The sequence below is a fragment of the Anser brachyrhynchus genome (assembly GCF_964034855.1).
Source record: "Anser brachyrhynchus genome assembly, chromosome: 1".
Taxonomy (NCBI): Eukaryota; Metazoa; Chordata; class Aves; order Anseriformes; family Anatidae; genus Anser; species Anser brachyrhynchus.
Genome location: NC_137694.1, coordinates 104,621,161 through 104,633,923, shown reverse-complemented (window position 1 = coordinate 104,633,923; position 12,763 = coordinate 104,621,161). Strand labels below are relative to the sequence as shown.

Below are 12,763 nucleotides of genomic sequence, written 5' to 3'. Positions count from 1 at the left end.
GTTCATTTCATACCAGCTCTCATTCCTCGCATTCCTCACTTCCTCGTTTCGAACTCCAGGGGAAATAAAAACCCTCCCTTTTCCTCCCAAACTCCTGCCCAGCCGCCGCACGGGCTTGCCGTCCCGCCAGCCGCTCCGAGCTCTCGAGGTGAGTTGGCAGCGCCGGCCCGGGCTGCGCCTGGGGCCGCTTCCCCGTCGCCCCCTGCTCGCCCCCCGGTCGCCCCCTGCCCGCCCCCGGTCGCCCCCCGGCAGCCCGCCCGGCGGCAGCGCCCAGCCCGGCTTTGTTCGCTCCGTCCCCGCTGTCGGGATGGGAAGGGGGAAGGGCCGGGAGCCCATCCCGGAGCCGCCCCGAGGGCAGCCGCGGCTCCCGGCAACTTTTTTCGCTCCGACTTGGCGGCGGCGGCACCGAGCGCGAAGCGGTTCCTCCCGCCCCGCCTTCCCCAGCCCCTGCCCTGAGCCCCGCGGGCTCGGGGGTGGGGATCAGGCGGGGGAGAGGGACGGACACATCCCGAATAACTCTCATCTGCTCTCTTGGCAGAAAGTCCTGGAGCAGAAGGAGGATTTGAAGCCGGTCCTCTCTGCCTTTGCGGAACAGCAGCTGCTCTTGCCTCGCTCAGGTCAGGACACGCTCTTTCGCGGTCGCTTTCCCGCGGGGTAAAGGGGACCGGGTGCCTGCCGGAGGAAGAGTGAAAGGAGGGATTGGAAGCTAGTCATGTGCGACGGAGGAGACACGGACGTACAAAGGAAGCGATCAGAAAATTCTCAATGGAGGCTGCTGGCGGCTTCCCCCGCTCCGTGCCTGCGCCGAGACTTCGGGGTCTCGGTGGCGTGGTGCATCAGCAGAAAACTGCTAGCGCTTTTCATCGAAAAAATAGGTTTCTGTGCCTTTAGGAAAGATGTTTAGGGTGTGGGGGGTAGAGAGGAGGATCTGCACTTTCTGTATTAAGGATATAAATTCTGGTGTAAATTACAAAAAATGTTTTTGGAAAAAAAAAAAAAAAAGATAAGCAAAAACAACCGTGAGAAAGTATTTGGGCTGTTATAGGGCATTTAACAAAAGATGAGGGAATACTGTTTTCCTAGATGAGTTTCTCTGAAGTTGGAAGAGTGGAGTTTGGGTGGTGTGCCTCTGGAAATGACTTAAAAAAAAAAAAAAAGGCAAATGAACATCCCTAAGTAATTTTTTGTCTTATGTATATAAATCCTTTTAAACAACTCCTTGTGTGGGATACTAAAGATATATATAGATATATAGATATATAGATATATTTTTTTTTTTGTGGAAAGGGGGAAAACATGCAACTCCTTAAGATATTTTAAGGACTAATGCCGCCAAGTTTGTTCCGTTTTTATTTAACCTGAAGTTACACACATGTTACTTTCTAACCTTAAGAGCAGAGCTTTGCAGATCACCTATAAATAAACAACACAAAATACTTTTTAAAGACGGGAGGTAGGTAGCAAGGCAGTTTGTTTTTTTTCTTGTTTCTCTTTACTTGGAACAGATTGGTTTCCCTTAGACTTGATTCCACTGTCTGTGTGCAAACTGAGCGGAGCACTCATTCACCTGTCTGTCCATCTGCCCGTGTAGATGGAAAAGATCTTATTTTTCCTTTTACAGAAGGAGGTGGGCAGTACGATGGGGAATAAAGTAATGGGGAGGGAGGAGTAAGACGAACAGAACAAGGGGGAAAACAGACAGGGTTTCTCCAGGCTAGGGCCCTGTTGCAGCTGCTATACTATCACCGGTACAATTGAAAACTTTTGCTCGCGATAGATTTTTCTCACTACAGCAAAGAGGTTGAACTGTGCTGCAATGAACATAGAGGGGCTTCTTTATTAAGGCTGTTGGACGTGAGAGGCTCTTTGGCACTTTAATTCACAGACCAAAAGGCAGCCAGCCAGTGCGGTCACCTCGCAGGGTTTTCCTAAAACCTGGTCTGGATTTTTCAAACTCGAGCATGTGGCAAATTTGTCATCTCTAAACTGGAGCATCAGCTCACTGTTCTTACCCCTCAGAGGTGATCTGGGAATGATGTAGTGTGCACAAGGGTTACTATTGAGAATGGGGGTTAGTATCTTCCCCACTCTCTTGGTTCCCACTGCATCTTTTAGATTTATTTTTTTTAAAGTAAATTTTATTGACAGCTTTAAAGTATTTTAGGTTATTACTGTGGTAAGTGTTTTAACATTCCTATACTACGAAAATTTTTGTGGGAAAACTATATGAGAACAGCACTGCCAGGCTCTGAAGAGAAGGGCTCCATGGCACAGAGTCTTCCCGTGGTTTAAAATAAAATAAGAGTTACTGGTGGTTCTTTTACTCGGATATTTGTTTCACAGAACTCAAAAATAGTAAGTACAGTTTTGAGGAGGTTGCTGAAAAGCACAATTTCCGATAGCTGCTGCTTGAGATTATCTCTGGAGTGGTGTTATACTCAATCGCAGCTTTCCGTAGTACTGTTTTTTTTTTTTTCCTCCTCTGAATGTATCTTTTAACTCTTGGTTTCATCACAATAGAATTCAAGGTGCAGACCAACAAATTCTTTAGGCTGGCACTGCTGAAGATAGAACTTGTCTGCACAGACTGTCCCTTCCTGTACTTGTCTTACCTCTTTCCTTTGTCAATTCCATGGATATTTGTGCAGCCGTTTAGTGACTTGGGCCAGGGGAGGCTAACCAAAATGAAAAGTAACACTGTTCTATCAACTTGCTTTTCAGCCAGATGTGTTCCCCAGTCCAGTTAATTATATATTCATGCAAATAGTGCTGTGTTTGGAGAAGAGGGTGCAATGAGTAGGGGGTGGGGAGTAGGGGAAGAAGCAACATTGCCATCTTAGCAGCATTGCCATCTTATCCTGCCTTAAGTAGTTCTTTGGACCATGTTTACAGTTACAACTGTGGTAGTCAAAACAATTTGTCTTATCTGGCCACAAAACTGTATCTTAAGGAAGCAAAAATCAGTGTTACTTTTTTTTTTTAAAAAAATACACCTTCCATATACCTCATATTCATCCTTTGTTGATTTATTTTTTTTTTCCTAAGTGCCATGCAACATATCTTCTAGCAATTCTCTTGGGCAGCTTTTCCATAGCCCAGTGTTTTTTTTAACATCAGTAGGGATTTCCAGAAATTTAGACTGATTTTTCTTAGTCTACCGCAACAGGTTTTGCCTTGGCATGTTTCAGTGAAATGATTGGTTTTCTCTCTCTTTTGCATTTACACCTAAGTTCTTACAGACTAGCAATGAGACTATTTTTTTTTGTTGTTTTTTCTGCAAGATGTTGGAGGTAATTCATTTCTCTCTGTTGCCTGAAGTAATAACTGAGCATAGGCAGACAAAAGCTACAGTGGTCTTACAAAATTTTAGAAGTATTTGCTTTTTTCTTCTTTGAGGTTTCTTCAGTTTCTTGGCATTACTTTTTCCAGATACTCTAATCTGTGCCCCCTTAATCCCCTTCTCTTGTTTATTTATCAGCCATCCCTTTGAGTTGCCTATATCCACTGGTGTTTGTAAACTTCATTCTGTATTATCTGCAAGTTTCATTAACATTTCCTTTATTCATTTTTACATCATTAATTAAGATGTCAAAGAAAACTGGACTACCAAAGATCCCTGCAGCAAAACAGCAGGTGCCCCCTGTACCTGTTTGTCCCATTAGTATATACCATTACACTTAATTTTGAAGTGTTAGTTAATTTTCTAATAATATGAGCAGTGCTATACAAGCCAGTTTGATTTTTTTTTCAATCTTTATTTCCTGAACTGAGTAGTAAATGCTTTTCTAAATCTTAACCTATCACATTGTGCACTTGTATTCTTTTCATTCTCTAGCTTCATGGTAATTCTGTCCCCCTTTGAAGAGCAATCAAGTTTATCAAGATTTACAGTAGTGTTTATGAAGCCATGGTCTTTGATTATGGTATGCTTCTTTCTCTGCTCCAACTTCTCCGTTATGCCCATCACCATGTTAAACGCCCAACACCTTACTTTGTGGAGCTGTGATCTAGTGAAGAGCCTTGTAAAAAGTTTGGAATTTGCATGCTTGGAGCTCATTACAAGGTCTGAGACTAGATTACCGGAGTTCTTTGGTTTTTGTTGGTGGTGAGTTTTTTTTTGTTTTGCCCTGCCCGTTAGGTCCTCCTTTTTCTGGAGATGATGCAGTCACTCCCCTTTGTTTTTAACACCATATGAATTAGACGTTTTCCTGCTAGGGAGGGGCAGGTTTTCCAGTTCCCTGTGCCACTGACTGAGTCACTGGGTCTGTTTTTCTGTTCCATTGTAGGCTTATAATTACCGAGTCCTACTTTCATTAGAGTATGTTTGCTAAAAGGGAGGTGTTTTATTCTGCTGTACTGAGACATGAGTGCCAGTGGCTGGATGCAAGGCTTTGAAACATCTGCTTTGCTATTGCCAATGACAAAATAAATTAGCATGGTCCTCACTGTGCCTTCCTTGATACAATGGTAAACATTAATGATAGACCTCCAGTCAAAATCTAATCTCTTGTAACCAGGACTGCTGTGCTTTAACTAAAGGAAGAAAAGTCAAAAGAGCACTGAGCATGTGTATGCTGAAATGGAAAGGGAGGAAAGATTTGCTGGTATTCTTCTTACCTGATCATACATCAGTATAGCAGGTCCTTGAATCCAGCTCACTGATACTGAACTAGCAGGATTTAGACAGGTTCTCTTTGTGTGAAAATGTTGTCAGCTTAGGGGAAAAGAAGAGAGAGGTATTGAAGAGAGGGTTGCATAAGATGATTTTCTCCAAGTACACTTACTGCTTTAGTTTATTTTTTTTAACTAAATAATAGTATTTATTTCCCCTTCCCATTTCTTTGTGAAAGATCTACACAAACAGAAGAAAATTACTGTACAGGGGAAACAAAGTAATTTTGTTTTTTTCCCCACACGGTAAAATAACTGAGAAAGAGAGAAGAAGCATGGTTTTCCACTGTTTTTGGTCACAAGTTTAATTTGTAAGAATGTGCTTTAAAAACTGGAGTTAAGTCTGTGGTTGTCTGTGTCCCTTTAAGAGTCTAGTTTTGCTTGGCTGGCTGCCCCTGTTCCTCCTGTAGATTAATCCAACAGAAGGTATATAACCTGTTGACCTTCCTGGGAAGAAGGGTCTGGAAGGGCGAAGAGATCAATCAAAAGGTTTGTGCTTTCCTGTAATATCCTGAAGCAAACTTAACCTGTGTTTTTCAGTTTTGCTCTTTCTGTTTCATCTTTCTATGCTTAGTGATTCCAGTTTGACTGTTGGACTTGTACTTACAGGTTCTCATGGTTTTCACTTGCTTTCTATGAAATCACTGTATTTTCAACAGCTTGGAAATGACTGTTTACTGTCACAACTGAGAGGGAAGAGTTCTGACTAGTCTGAGTTGTGGACAGCTTTCTGCATTTTGTATCAAGCCAATGGGAGAACTGGAATCAGTCCAAAATGGCTGGAATCTCCTTGTCTGTTGGGAATTTTCAGACTTTTTTTTACAAAAAAACAGATCTGGTGAACTTTCCTGAGCGTTAGCCCTCAAGAAACAATCATCTTATCTGTAAGTAGGCAATATTCACCTGCTTCATGTTTCAGGTGGACTATGTACTACAAAACTGAGCTGTGATGGTTTCTGAATCCATGAAGAGAATGTGGTTTTGGTTCGCAGTGGTAAGCAGGGCTTATTCCTATGATTGCAGAATCATAGAAAGGTTTGTGTTGGAAGGTATCTTAAAGATCACCTAATCCCACAACCCCCTTGCCATGGGCAGAAATGCTACCTACTAGATTAGATTGCTCAAAGCCCCATCTAACCTGGCCTTGAACGCTTCCAGGGATGGGTCATCCACAACTTCTCTGGGCAACTTGTTCCAGTGCCTCACCACCCTCCGAGTAAAGAATTCCTTCCTAATATATCTAATCTAAATCTACTCTCTTTTAGTTTAAGACCACTACCCCTTGTCCTGTCAACACACTCACTTGATAAAGAGTCCTTCCCTGGTCTCTCTAGCAGCCCCCCTTTAAGCACTGGAATGTCGTTATAAGGTTTCCCCATAGCCTTCTTTTCTCCAAGCTAAATAACTCCAATTTAGCCTGTTTTCATAGGACAGGTGCTCCAGCCCTCTGAACATCCTTTGGACCTGCTCTAACAGATGATGCAGATATTTCATGTTTGATCTTTACTTAGGCATTGGTGCATCAAAACACTTTTAAGCTCCTGTCTGACTCCTACTAAAATCAGGGCACATGCTTAAATAATTAATTAATGTTGACCGAACCGAGATCCCATTTAATATACCTGTTCTGCCTGTTTGTGGTTTGCTACTGTCTTAAGGCTTTAGTAAAGGCCTTCTTTAGCCCTGACTGGAGAGGGAGACACACAGATGATGCCTGCAACACAGGACGCCTGAAAGCAATGAAAATGTGGAAATCTGACTGCTTGTGCATTGTGGTTAGTGCTTGTGTTTATTCTGTTCTAAGACTCTTAGCTCTGCTTCAGCTATTGCTTTTGTTAAAGACTGTCCATAGTTTTGGAGCTAAACACTTTCAGAGCTTTAGATGAGATTTGCAAACATTTGTTTCCTGTCTAAGTTCAAGTGAAATTCTGCCACTGGTGTTATGGGAACCGAAGTATGTAACAGTTGTGCTGTTTTGGGACATGTACCCCTGAGTCCTAGAAAAGAATCATAGAATCATAAAATATCCTGAGTTGAAAGGGACCTATGAGGATCATCAAGTCCAGCTCCTGACTCTAAATGAGGCAACTGAAGAGTTAAACCACATTTTTAAGAGTGTTGTCCAAACACTTCTTGAACACTGATAGGATTGGGGCCATGATCAGTTCCCTGGCCAGCCTTTCAGTGAAGAACTTTTTCCTAACATCCAATCCGAGTTTATATTGTCAGACCTTTAAGCAATTCCCTCATATCCTATCACCAGTTGAAAGAGGTGAGGCTGAGAGACATCCTTAACAGGAGGCAGGATTGAGAAATAAGAATTTAATTTGGATATCATAAAAAGACAGGACGCTATGAGTCCGTCATTTTTATGGTACTTGACAGGAGACTCAAAAGATGCTCAATTTCCAGAAAATGTTAAACATCAGTCCTGAGAAAAGTGAGCCCCTCTGAAGTTAAAGCACCTGCGTTCACAAATCACTTTTAAAGTTCACCTTTCCTTGTGTTGACATTCTTGGCTGGATTTTGCCCTCAGTCTGATTTTCATCATTGGGTGATTCACTTAGGTAAGTCTTTGTGCTACATTTCTTTTCCATAGGTAAAATAGGGGCTTTTTTAGCCTGATGGTGAGATTTTCAGAACAGTGAGTTTAGGAGTAAATATTTTTTAGGTTCCTCCTAAAGGTTCCATTTCATTTAATAATTAGGTGAAGGATACTCTTTGGGAAAATGGTAAGCACGACTTGCTTCTCCCTCAAATTTGATTTGGTAAAATCAAAGTCATTTTAATCAGTAAACCCTCTACATTTCTGTATACTCAAAGAGGCAGTTGTGTTAAATAACACTACTAAAAATTCTGTGATAGGAGGGGAACACAATTATTGGAGCTCTTCCTGGTTAATTCTTCTCTAATTAGCTTGGTGACTGTTGAAAGAAGGGCTATTGGTGACCACTGCTGCTAGTATAAGGGTGGCTAACCACCTTCACCCTACCACAACTTTTTTTCTTTTTTCTCCTGACTCCCCAGGAATTATATAGTTCCGTTGAAGGCTGGAGTCCACCCAGTGTATGGCTCAATCCCAGGGCAACCTGGCAGTGTCAATCTCAGCTACCATTGCTGGCTCATTTTCTCTCCCAGCTGACATGTAAATGGTGTAGTTGTCACTTTCTCAGCCCAAAGCGCAGCCTGTGTTGCCATGTAGCCTGTGTTGGGGCTGTGAATGGGTTGCCTGTGGCTAGGGATTGAGCCACAAGTTGGCCACCCCTGGAACAGTGGGAGCACACCAAACCTTTGAGCCTGCATATGTTTTGTTGTTAGATTTAGGGTTTTGTTGCTGTTGTTTGTTTTTGTTTGATATGGGTGGTTTTGTTTTTCTTCTTCCTCCTTTTAGGGCAGCAAGACTCTGTTCTGTTTTCTTTATCACAAATGTACCTGACTGGATAGTGTGCAAGGCCACACAAAGTCTTTTGTCATCACACCCTATCTGACTGCGTTATCCAGTGCTGCACTGATAGAAGTTCTCCTTTCTCCTTGTTTTGATTTATATCACTGCATTGGACACTACATCCTCACTCTGTTTCAGCCAGAGGTCAGCTACTGCAATAATTTAAAAACATTGCTTTGCTTTGGTCATGAAGTCAGGTGCCTTTTGTACAGTAGTTGCTGCGGACAATTTCAGTGTAAAAAGCAAACCAAGCTTGATTTTGTGCCTAGCATGTAAGCATTCAGCTGGAGTTCAGTCTTATATGTTGAATATGATCCAAGGCCAGAAGTGCTTGTTCCTTTGTAAACCAGTCTTGCTCAGTGGAAGACAAAAGATGGAGACAAAAGTCTCACAGTGCAGTTTGTAGGTGTAATAATTATATTACCTCACACGACACACAGAGGGAAATCTCGATTCTCTTTTCTTCCTTGCCTGGTGCTGCTGCCTATTAAGAGCTTTTGCTTCACCTACTGCCTGTAACACCTATTTTAACTGGTTTTACTCTCAGGATTAGTCAGCAATACTCTGGTGTCCTGGGTGAATAGGGGCATTCAGAGGGGATAGCCAGCATTGCCCCAGGTTTGCAGAAGTCCAAGGGCAAAAGCCGAGGTTGTAGCCCATCTCAACAGTTGGATAAGTTGTAGAGTGAGTGGAGACCCTTCAAAGGCTCCGTGAACTGTTATCACTTGCTTCCACCACTGCTGGACCTTCTGATGGAACTTAAAGTAGCACTGGCTCCAGGCCAATTTAATGACTAGATTGTAACACCTTGGGGAGCCTGAATAACTGGTGGCTAGGGTGCTGTGGAAGCGTTATACCCTATCAGTTAGTTTAGAGCTAGTTGGTAATGCTACAGTTGTATCTTTTTTTTTTTTCCTCTGTAGAGTCCTTGTAAACACAACATGTTAATGATTTCTGTCCTCGTTTGCCTGTAAACTTCAGACATCATTCAGTTATTGTTGTGTAACTGTTTTTCCACCTTTTCCCCTTCTAGTACTTTTTTTTTTTTCCCCCCTGCAGTCTCCAAGTTGTACTTACTTGGAGCTAGTCATCCACTGACTGCACTCATTCTTCTCTTTCAGAGGATCTGAGCTATTGTTATAGTATGCTATAAAATTTCCCCACCATTTTCCTCTGGTAAGTTTCAATACTATGCTCCGTTATACCCTATGCAATACATTTCACAGTATTCCAAACTGTTACTTTTCTAAACCCAAATCTTGTATGACTGCATTGGCTAAGTTCATTTTTTAACATGTTCTGGGTGGAAGTAATCGGTCGTTGCTGTTTCCAGGTTTTCTTATTATACACTACTCCTATGAAGTTATAGCTTGAGTAGCAGGACATACTCCCTTCTGGCTGAACTCATTCTCATTTGAAGTCCTTTATTTTGCTGTTTCTGTGAATGAGACATGAAAATGAAGAAAGTAAGCCTTTCCTATGAAGAAAAGCTGAGAGAGCTGAGGATGTTCAGCCTGAAGAAGAGAAGGCTCTGGGGTGACTTTACTGGAGCTTTTCAATACTTAAAAGGGGCTTATTAAAAAGATGAAGAGGAACTTTTTGCTCAGGCAGACAATGACAGAACAAGGGGGAATGGTTTTAAACTAAAAGAGGGGAGATTTAAATTAGATGTCAGGAAGAAATTCTTCACTCAGAGGGTGGTGAGGCACTGGAACAAGTTGCCCAGGGAGGCTGTGGATGCCTCATCCCTGGAGGTGTTAGATCAGGTTGGATGAGGCCCTGGACAACCTAATCTAGTGGGTGGTGTCCGTGCCCATGGCAGGGGGTTTGGAATTAGATGATCTTAAAGTCCCTTCCAACTCGAGCCATTGTAAGGTTCTCTGAAAATGTTGTCGTTCAGATCCTTGATAGTAGCAGTATTTGACTCCTGTAACTTTGAAGAGAATGCCAGAGTTGCTCATTTTTTTTGCAATAACATCAAAGAAAACCTGTAATGAGAAACAGTCCCTGCCCCAACAGCTTGCGGTTCCATTGAACAAGACAAAGGTTGAAGAGACTTCCATGGTAAAGTGAATAGCTCAGAGCTCAGCCAGCTCAGAAGCAAGACTGGAACCACACTGTCAGATTTCACAAGGCTTTGCTGGCAAGCACTGCTGCCTGGGAGGAGTGAACAGGGACGTCTCTGGTTAGTGTGTTGTGCCTGATAATGATTTCAGCAGGGAAAGGGGGCAGATATATAGTAGGGGAAGTCTTACGGATAGAGCAGCTCTAAGAAAACAGAATAACTGGAGATAGCTGGCAGCAATTTTTCATATAGAATCATAGAATGGTCTGGATTAGAAGGGACCTTAAAGATCCTCTAGTTCCAACCCTCCTGCCGTGGGCAGGGACACCTCCCACTAGACCAGGTTGCTCAAAACTCCATCCAACCTGGTCTTAAACACTTCTGGGGATGTGGCATCCACAACTTCTCTGGGCAACCTGTTCCAGTGCCTCACCACCCTCACAGTAAAGAATTTGTTCCTTATATTTAGGCTAAATCTACCCACTTTGAGTTCAAAGCCATTACTCCATGTCTTATCAACATAATCCCTCTCCTGCCTTCTTGTAGGTCCCTTTAGGTACTGGAAGGTCACTATAAGGTCTCCCAAGAATCTTCTCCAGGCTGAACAACCCCAGCTCCCTCAGCCTGTCCTCATAGGAGAGGTATCCCAGCCCTTTGATCATCCTCATGTCCCTCCTCTGGACTCACTCTAATAGGTCCATGTACTTCTTGTGCTGGGGTCCCCAGAGCTGAACGCATTACTTCTGGTATGGTCTCACAAGAGCAGAGCAGAGGGGGAGGTTCACCTTCCTCAGCCTGCTGGCCATGCTCCTTTTGATGCAGCCCAGGATACGGTTGGCTTTCTGGGCTGCAAGCACACATTGCTGGCTCATGTTGAGCTTGTTGTCAACGAACATCCCCCAGTCCTTCTTACCAGTGCTGCTTTCAATTCATTCTCCACCCAGCCTGTTTTTGTGCTTTGGATTGCCCTGGCCTCGTTGCAGGACCTTGCAGTTGGCCTTGTTGAATGTCATGAGGTTCTCACAGGCCCACCTCCCAAGCCTGTCCAGGTCCCTCTGGATGACATCCATTCTCTCCAGCATGTGAACCACACCATTAAGCTTGGTGTCATCTGAAAACTTCTCAAATATGATGAACAGTGACTTAGCAACTACATCTGCCAGTTCCCTCAGGATCCACAGATGCATCTCATCAATTCCCGTGGACTTGTATATCTTTAGCTTCCTTAGATGGTCTTGAACCTGATCTTCTCCTACAGTGTGTGGTTCTTCATTCTCCCAGTCCCTGCCTTTGCCTCTGGGGCTTGGGCTATGTGCTTGTAGCTCTCGGTGGTGTAGACTGAGGCAAAAAAAAGTCATTGTCTTCTCCATATCTAGGTTTCCCATCTCCTTCTGGAGAAGGCCCACAATTTCTCAAGTTTTCCTTTTATCACAGACGTACTTATAGATATCCTCAGTAAAGTGTTTTGTGTTGAACAGCTGCCAGAAACACTTGAAAGGGAACTGTTACCGACAGTAATGACTGCAGGACTGATATTAGAAAGTATATGTGTCAGACTATGGAGTTGGTAAAAGATGCACTCCCTGTCAATGAGACCTCACTGAAGGTTTCTTGGCAGTGCTCTGGCCTTGCAGGATCTCTGAGTCTCAATGAGACGCCATGTGTGAAAGGAGAGAGTTAGCATTGAAATTGCCAGCATCAGAACAATTAAACTGAAACTGCTGGAGGTGAAATATTTATGTGCTTTTTTCATGGCTTGGCTTTCCACTGACCCCAAAGCCTGTCTTTGTGATTTGTGTTGAGAGATGGGTCATGACAGAAATAAGAACAGAGACCAAGAGTGAATAAGAAACGGTGTTTGAACAGAGGGAAATGTAACAAGGAAATAGAGATACTGTGGTGAGGAGGTGGAGGTGCTGTGAGGAGCCTGTGTGTCTTTTATCCTGGTGGAGAACGCATCACTGGAGACCACAAAGGAACGTAGTTAATCTCTCAGTAAAAGAATGGGTTCAGAATAAGAACAACTGTAAGGTACAAGACCAGAGATGTGAGAGTGGAGGAGTATAAGGTTCAAATTGGCGGAAACTGAAGAGAACAAATGCCAAGCCTGGAACCTCTGGCAAAACTTGCTCTAATGAGAAAGGGTTAAAGTCAGATGTCCAAAATACATGTGCCTATCCAGGGGATTCAAAAGGGGAAGGAACAGGTTGAGCAGGCTTTGTTTCTCACCAATGTGAGCTAAAGCTGACAGATTCTGTCTCTGGTTTTGTGGACTTCCCTGAATACACAAGTGACATCTGCTGAAGTTAGTGCAACTCTTCTTTAGGGCTGAGAGAAGAGAGTCGAGGGAGTTGACACACAACTGAACAGAGTGTATTTTTTCTCCTCCACTTAATTCTGGAGCTTGGATCAGACTGGACTCAGAGCTTCCTCTGTCACTGAAAGTGCTTGGCGTAGATATGAAGCCTTGAACTGAATTCAAAATGCTTTTTATGTTTGTTGGCCATACATTCTTCAGAAGATGGCATTGTCTTACTTGTATGCATTGCTACGGAGGGGATTTGTCTTGAGCAAAGTGACTG

The 12,763-nt window shown here is 43.2% G+C and overlaps 1 protein-coding gene across 3 annotated transcripts in view; it reads left to right on the top strand.

Moving 5' to 3' along the window:
* TEAD4 (TEA domain transcription factor 4) overlaps positions 1 to 12,763 on the top strand; it is a 60,067-nt gene continuing 47,304 nt past the window's right edge. Inside the window, exons 1-2 of one of the 3 annotated variants that reach the window (XM_080577378.1) lie at positions 1 to 148; positions 539 to 617. The gene's annotated coding sequence lies outside the window, so the exon portion shown is untranslated. The remainder of the gene's footprint in view (positions 149 to 538; positions 618 to 12,763) is intronic. The other 2 variants (XM_080577376.1, XM_080577377.1) reach the window with 2 other exon arrangements.